Below are 8,668 nucleotides of genomic sequence, written 5' to 3'. Positions count from 1 at the left end.
GATTCTTTACATTTTAAAATAAGGAAGCTCTTGGACTCAAGCTATGGAGGAAGGAGTGAAGACAACACAAGTGATGATGGAGCTAATTGGTCAACAAATCACTTGGAAGGAGCTTCTTCATTGGTTGAATGTCCCTAATCAAGCTTCATTTGTACAAATTACACTTGGATCTTAACCTCACTCCTAATCACTCTCTTTCCTATATAAAGAGGCCTTCCCCTTTGTAATTTCAAGCCTCCCTCAGCCCCATTGAGTCTTTGTATCACTCACCAAGAGCCCATAAGCTCGTTCATTCACTCTATTCTTGCACATTCTAGAGTGCAAATTGTTTCATGCTAGTAATCTCTCCTTCTCTTACTTATGTTAATTAAGAGAAATCTTGTATATATGTGTGAGAGTGCTTGATGTGATCTTGGCTAATCCTTGAGTGGTTGTTTGGTAATCTACATGCTATTTGTGTTGGGAGTGTTTGAAGTCATCTATTCCTTGTACACACACTAAGGTTAATGCTTCATTCATAGTGATCTCTCTCTCTCTCTCTCTCTCTCTCTCTCTCTCTCTCTCTCTCTCTCTCTCTCTCTCTGTGTGTGTGTGTGTGTGTAGCGGTCCTAGCCCACGCTTCCAAGACTAGGTGGTGCCCTTATATCATTTCCCTTGTGGCGCAATGGAGTTTGTTTTGGTGTAGAGGCCGCCATTCCAAATTTCCTTCGTCAACGCATATAAACCATTTACTTTATTTACATATGCATTGTCTTATGATATTTGTACTAAATTTCTTGCTTCATAAATTATGTTTATGAAAGAATTTTAAAGACCAAATTTTTTCAAGTGAGAAGCCATTATGGGCTATAGTATTTTTTGAAATAATGCACTATGTACAAAGGTTGCTCTGTCCAATTTTTTTAAAGATTTCTATTGTGTTTTATTTCAATATGGTGCCATATATAATTTGACTCTTTTGTAAAATTATTGTCTCCATGTTTTTTGTTGATGTTGAAACAGTCCGAAACCGTGTGGAAGATCACGAAGGGGAAGGAGTAATAGTAGCAATGCTTCTCTTTATGGCCAGGTAGATGCTAGTGATCAGGTATCTTCAGTCTCAGCTACCGACATGATAGAGGAAATTGAGACACAAGGTGAGGAGGTTCTTTCCATGGAAATGGGACAGAGCTCTCTACACGAAGTTGATGATACTTTAGCTCCCGAGGAGAATGGTTTACAGATTGTTCCATGGGAGATAATGGATGAGGTTACCGCAGCGTCTGAGATGGAAGATGAGAAAAATATCTTTATGCATAGAGGTGCAGACATTCTTGAAATCACACGTGTTTTTAGTTGCTTCGATTGTCCCTCCATTCCTTTATGTAGATTGATTCCATATGCGAGAGTGAGAGGTTTGAGAGATGATCTCAGTGGATTGAAGGCGGCCTTTGCAAAAGAAGGTTATATGCCAGAGAAAGGAGCATTCATTGTCTCTTTGGTAACATGCAAAAGAGAGGAGAGTTTTGTGAATGGTATGTGTTCACACTTTTCATTTTTGTATTGATGTCTACGTGCTGTGAATGTTGTTTGAATTTTGACTTTGTGAATGTTCTAGATGAGATAAGGCTACATGGGATCCTCTTTGGAATGAAATCAATGAAGAATTTGAAGCTGAGTTAAAAAAACAAACAAAGTTTCAAGATCTCACAAATCACATGTTCTATGTTTGGGAAGGGAATCATCGCACCGTGGCTTGGAGGGAAGCGATAAAAGAGAAGTTCTCCACTTCAAAGGAGAAACACTGTCGAGTCCTATGCACCATTATAGATCCCACTAAGGTGCCAGAGATTGCCTTGCTAAGCAGTTTACAACGAATGAACTTGTAAGTGTTGATGTTTCTTCTATCTTTGCTAACACTTGAATGTGAGTATCAAATGGTTTTTTGGTCTTTCAATGCAGCATGAACACTCATGCTCTTGTTGTCACTCATCTTCGTGATGAGATTGTCAATACGACACATATTTGTACAGCGGACCATGAAATGTATCTTAAGGGTTTGCCAAATAGAGATCAAAAACTTATTGTCGTTGTACGGAAGAAGAATGCCAAAGGTACAGAGCCTTGGTATCCACTTACGCGACGGTACCTTGGTAGATTGGTCTATGACGTATGTGTCAGACTAAATGATTTTTACTCTCATTTAAATGCATGATTTCAAAGCTTGTTAATGTATATTTAATTTTAGATTCAAATGACAAAAGAAAAAGAAAAGCGAGTTGGTCTTATCAAACAAAGCTTGTCTGCGGAAGAGCATCAGAAAGAAGAAGAGAGAATTTGTGAGGAGATTACTCACAAATATCAGGATCGAATTGGAAAGGTATGTAGATAACATGAATTCACGGCATTCTCTTGAGAAAAACGTGCAAAAAGTTACTTAAGTACTTGTCATATGCAATATTAAATTTTTCAGCTGCTTAACATTGTTGATCCCAATCTTGGGACGGATTGGCTAGCAAGAGTTTTGTCTTTGAAATGGGGTCTTGATAGTTGGGCTACGTTGGAGAAGCTGAACTTAATAGCACTTCAAGACGCCCCTGTGCAAAACAAGATTCATTGGGTTTCATTATTTGAAGCAGACAAGATTACAAGGAGTGCATATGGTTTGAAAAAGGGAGATCACGTCTTTCGCATGTAAGTATAGCTAAGATTAAAAGTACTAAATATATCATGCCTTTATATATAAGTCTAACTTTGTCTCCTCTTTTTACTTGGGAATGTAGCTGGCTTCGTAGAGAGGGTTTTTTGGCTCGGGTTTTTCAGAGGGCATTTCAGATTGTGTCAGATCTTTTGGATGTGCCAGGCCGGGTGCCTTTGCAGCATGACTGCACTCTTGCATTCTACTTTGAAGAAATTAAATTTGAGACGAGGCCCTATCTATTTCCAATAGAGGTGTCTCTTGGAGTGAAGACTAAGGATATCGATAAGCAGGCATTAAAGAAGGTGGATACATTGAGAATGGCAGCACAACATTTGGCTTTCAGGTGAATCACTAACTGACTTAGATTGATAATATTCGTTGTTATTGTTTCTTGCATTCGTGTCACCTACTTGACCTTTGTAGATTCTTCATGTTCTTGGTTACCAAGAGTGTCTTGCCTGCCATGCCCTTTCTGGCTAGACAGTGGACTCAGCTAGCGATCCACGACACAAGCATGTATCCCTCTACTATGCACACATTGACTCCTTGGGAGATAGATAATTGTCCATGGTGGATAGATATGGAGAAGGGCCATGTTCTTGGATGTGAAAGAGAGCTACAAGAGATGATATCGAAGGATGCTGCGATGAAGGTTCCTCCAGTAGACATGGTAGAAGAGAGTCGTGCAGGTATGTTTGATCATGCTCATATTTACCTATCTAAAAGTTACAGTGCTCTAATTTGAAGTTATCTATTTTAGGAATGCGCAACTCACAAAAGGAAAAGGAGAGGGTTGTGGATCAGATCATTGACGAGGAGGTGGAGCCACCTCCAGGTAAACTACAAAACATTTGTTAATGCTTTTCTTCCACGTGGTTGATGCATGGCTTATTAAACCTCACTGTAATGTCTCGGTTGCTCCTGGCACGATCGTGGCTCGAAGGAGTATCTCTTTTGTTTATATTATGGAGTCTCCATCTCATTGTCTCTCTAGTTCTATGGATACTCGATGCATGGCTATTGTTGGGGACTACATTGCCATTGCTGCAGACTATAGGGCGGGGATCCGTAATCTTGCATGGGTCCCTTGTACACGAGCATCTCATGCGGGCACTCTCTGACTCTATCTTGTATACCCGCGGCACGAAATCAGTTTCATGGGCTGCAAATTTGATTTTCTTAGATCTTCCATTTGGTGGGTCCCTCTTAGGCTCCTCTACTTCACCTCGTTGGGACATTTTCACAGAGGATCATGTACGTGCTGGTGTTCATTTGGCATTCTTGACATTGGCGGATTCTGGATGGCTATTGATCATGGTTTCTTTGGCAGGTCTATCTTGTTTATAGTCATGCAAAAAAATTGTAATATTTGTGGTGTTTATCATTGATATTTAGTTAAAATAACAGAAGAGGCCGTTGGCTGGGTGGAGAGATTTTCTAGTGCTTCCGAGATGGTGGTTCATCGACGCATTGTAGTGCTCCATCATGGAGCATATGGTTATGTGGAGAGTTTTGGTGGTCGTGTGGAGGTGATACATTTGTTTTTACATCAATATTTTAGCACTTTGTCTTGTTGTTTGCTCTAATCGTGTGTCTTGTTTTGCAGTGTAATTTCTCTATGCTATTTATGATTCACAGAGTGGGTATGCATCCACCTTGCTTTGTATCAGAAAGCGTTGCCTTGTTCTCCCATCTTGGTATGCACTCTTCGGATTCTTTTATGGTGCATCACCTTCCGGAGCTCTCTCAGGCTAGATCATTATCAGGTGAGCCATTGCGAGGAGGACTGCAACGGAGCCATTCTTTCATTGCATGTTTTGTGGAGCTGCTTTGCCGACGAGGAGGTATTTGTTTGGATCTTGGATGTGGCACAGCTCCTGTACTAGCAGCTTGCTTGGCTTCAGGATGAGCATGTGTTGCAGTCGACATTGATGAGCCACTGATTTCAGGATATGTGTTATCGTTGCTTCGCCCTAGAAAGCGGGGCAGAGAGGAGGCGTCCACCTCTTTAGATATTGATGATGAGAGTGACATGCCATCGCGTGTCAATCCCTTTGACAACTAGTGAGGGCCCCTCTTACTTTTGACATTGACATTGCTCTCATCTTTTTTGTCACTATTTTTGTATTAGCGCTGGTATTTATTGATCATCGATACTGCCTATATTACTTGTTTGGTGTTTAACTTCACAATCTTTTTTTTTAAAATGGAAGTGCATTGCCAGTCTACGCAGAGCAGATGGCTAGAACCATGGCAGCAGATACGCGGTACAATTCTTGCATCCCTGAGAGGTATCAGAGACATAACGTATTCATCGATGATGAGTGCGAGTCATCATAAGAACAATGGATTTATAACATTGGTGGATGTTAAAATTCAAATTCATGTCTTGTTGTGTTCATAAGAATCTCGTTATATCACGATGGAAACTTTTAACAGTTGATGTTCTAATATTTTGGATTGTGGATAAGTAGTATGTACTGTTTTGATGGATTTGGTTAAGGTTTAAAATCCTCATGTGAGGTGCCGTGAAGGCTTATGATTATTTTTGAAATATTGCTTCATGTACAAGGGAAACTATGTCCAATTTTTTTTAAAAGTACTATGTTTGCTTTGCTTTGCTTTTCGTGAGAGGAGGCATAATAGTATGGCCATTTTAATTATTTTTTCAAGCGGTGATAATACCACAAATACTGATGTTCTAATATTTTGGATTGTGGATAAGTAGTATGTACTGTTTTGATGGATTTGGTTAAGATTTAAAATCCTCATGTGAGGTGTCGTGAAGGTTTATGGTTATTTTTGAAATAGTGCTTCATATACAAGGGAAACTATGTCCAATTTTTTTTAAAAGTACTATGTTTGTTTTTCTTTGTTTTTCGTGAGAGGAGATATAATGGTTATGGCCATTTTTATTATTTTTTCGAGCAGTGATAATACAACTACGGATGTTCTAATATTTTGGATTGTGGACAATTAGTATGTACTGTTTTGATGGATTTGGTTAAGGTTTAAAATCCTCATGTGAGGTGCCATGAAGGCTTATGATTATTTTTGAAATATTGCTTCATGTACAAGAGAAACTATGTCCAATTTGTTTTAAAAGTACTATGTTTGTTTTGCTTTGTTTTTCGTGAGAGGAGGCATAATGGTTATGGCCATTTTTATTATTTTTTCGAGCGGTGATAATACCACAACTATAGATGTTCTAATATTCTGGATTATGGACAGATACTACGTACTCTATTGATGGATTTGGTTAAGATTTAAAATCCTCATGTGATGTGCCGTGAAGGTTTATGGTTATTTTAGAAATATTGCTTCATACACAAGGAAAACTGTCTGTTTTTTTCAAAAGTACTATATATGTCCTGCGTAGTTTTTGGTGAGAAGTGTCATAATGATCATGGCCATTTTTTCTAGATAGGTGCCAATACCACAACATAGATCTTCGCTCGAGTTTTGCTTTGCTCGCAAAATCTTGCTCGGGCTATGGTAGGACTCACAAGAGAGGGGGGCGGGGGGGGGGGGGGGGGGGGGGGGGGGGGGGGGGGGGGGGGGGCTTGATACCTTAATATTTTACCCTCCTACACTTCACATTCACGGGCAAGTCAAATCTGTAATCAATTGTTTGAAGGGGGGGGGGGGGGTGAGAAACTACACAACCAAGGCTTCAATTGGCCTCAAAGGCTTCAGTAATTTGACTTCCATAATTTTGAAGCAACAATCATTATCTCAACTAGTAAAAGAGCACCGCCTTCGGTGGCGGCATGGCCCCTCTTACCCTCAAACCCCTTGCTCTTACTTAGCATCTCTCTCTCTCTCTCTCCCCCCCCCCCTTTATTGTTCCTCAGTCAGCCGCTCAATTGGACAAAGCCTACGGCTTTGCCTAGTTGCCAAAGGCTGCTCACCAGTATTCAAAGAAACTGTGCTTTACAATTGTGTCGCTTTGAAATTTGAAAATGCTTTTTGGTGGGAAGAGAAAATGAAAAAAACCCGCTTATATTTTGAGAAAAATAGTGTGAAAATAGTAAAATTTTGCTCTATTTTTCAATACTTCCTCTAAGAAAATCCATAAAAAGGAGTTGTATACGGTTGTGAAAATGATTTTCCAGAACACTACTTACTCACTACTCAACACCTTGCCTTTTGTCTCCTCCCTTGATCTCCCCTTTCTATGATATCCGGTGGCTAGCCATGCGCATCTCCGTGCAAATAGTGTAAAAATAGTAAAATTTTGATCTATTTTTCAATAGTTCTTCTTGGAAAATCATGGGATGGGAGTGTTTTGTTTGTAGATCAAGAGACACAGAGAGAGGCACTATAGGAGTTGACCACACAGAGTGGATTACAACTGAGATAGATAATGGATTTCTTTTAGAGCTTCACTCCACCACTTACTACCACACGACATAGGTCACACTGAAAAGAGCCAAGAGCCTACTAAGAGATAGCCAGAGAAAGAAAGTACATGGTTCTGAACAGCCCAAAATACACCATAGAGAATTGTTAGAGATCAAACATCAATACCACCGGGAGATGGAGGCAAGGATCACCTAGCTTTGAGTGGACCTTGATAGAGTCTTTATGAAATTCTTCACCCCAACTTCACTTTAACCCCCATCGATACACAATGAAAATAGCTACATATCTTTCTTTTACATACCCAATGCATGTAGTGATGCATTAGTTCTAGTGATAGAGATCCATCCTGTCTTGTTTCCCCACCATCGCTTTATTGTAGCTATACCATTGTACACCATAAATTGTACCACCTCTCATAGACAGCTTCTAGCTCCCCTAGCTAGTAGTTAGAATTTTTCTTGCTTTTTCAAAGTCATTATTCATTTATGTACAGATTTGTCCTACATATCGATTTTGGTCTTTCACAAGCATTATTACTATAGTCTTTTTTTCTTTCTCTCTTCTCCAATCTCACCCTATCTCCCTAATTCTCTCACTTTGTCCCTCCCTCCCTGCCTCTCTCTTCTCCATACCCTCTCTCTCCATCAACAATTGTGAAGAATACTTTTTCTCTCTCATATCTTCTCTCTCTCTCTCTCTCTCTCTCTCTCTCTCTCTCTCTCTCTCTCTCTCTCTCTCTCTCTCTCTCTCTCTCTCTCTCTCTCTCTCTCTCTCTCTTCATTTCTCTATCTCTCTATGATCGAGAATACTAGGTAGCTTTAAAAAATCCCTTACTCTCTCTCACTTGCTATCTCACTCAAACATTCAAAAATGCTTATCCATTCCCAAATTTTTATCTCCATCTATAAATTTTCAAAAAAAATGAAATTGGAGTGGTTAAAACTCAGACAAAGTAATACAGGAAGTCGGTTTTTGAAAAAAAAAAATATCTCTCTCTCTCTCTCTCTCTCTCTCTCTCTCTCTCTCTCTCTCTCTCTCTCTCTCTCTCTCTCTCTCTCTCTCTCTCTCTCTCTATCAAAGTAGTGACTTGAAGTTTTTCAAAGCTACGTGTTCTTTCCCTATCTCGCTCTCTCATCCTCCCACCAAAAACAACATGTTATCTAATTACTGCCAACCTTTTTCAGCTAAAGCAATGACTATCATAATCTATTTATAGCAAAGACCTAAAACTATAAAGTAACAAGGCCTAAGACTATAAAGTAACGGTTGCGCTCTTTGTAAATGTACCCGAAGGTACTCTACGGCAGTGATTTTGCTATGTGCTACCTTCTAGCCTGCACTAAGCAGTGTGTTCATACACTCTCATGCATATAATACCTACTATAGCACAAACACCAACTTTTTCTACTGCTCAAGCTATTCGCAAGGCTTGAAACCTATTACATACAGCTCTGTAAACTCACACACCAAGCTTACACGCACACGTATACACAATCTATAGGGTTTAAGCTGATTCTCAAAGAACGAAATTTACCATGCCTATGTGAGAACATACACCAGATTACATACACACACACATAATCCCTTCTTTTGGAGTTATTCTCAAAAAACATATTGAAAGCT

At 39.6% G+C, this 8,668-nt stretch overlaps 1 pseudogene; it reads left to right on the top strand.

Annotated features, from left to right (window-relative positions):
- Positions 1–1,111: 1,111 nt before the first annotated feature.
- LOC147458992 (uncharacterized) lies at positions 1,112–4,745 on the top strand (annotated as a pseudogene).
- The last annotated feature ends 3,923 nt before the right edge of the window (positions 4,746–8,668 follow it).

This window comes from Adiantum capillus-veneris, chromosome 4 (genome assembly GCF_014529385.1).
Source record: "Adiantum capillus-veneris isolate H3 chromosome 4, ASM1452938v2, whole genome shotgun sequence".
Lineage (NCBI taxonomy): Eukaryota > Viridiplantae > Streptophyta > Polypodiopsida > Polypodiales > Pteridaceae > Adiantum > Adiantum capillus-veneris.
Note: the sequence above shows the minus strand (reverse complement) of the source record. Positions and strands in the feature narration are given on the sequence as shown.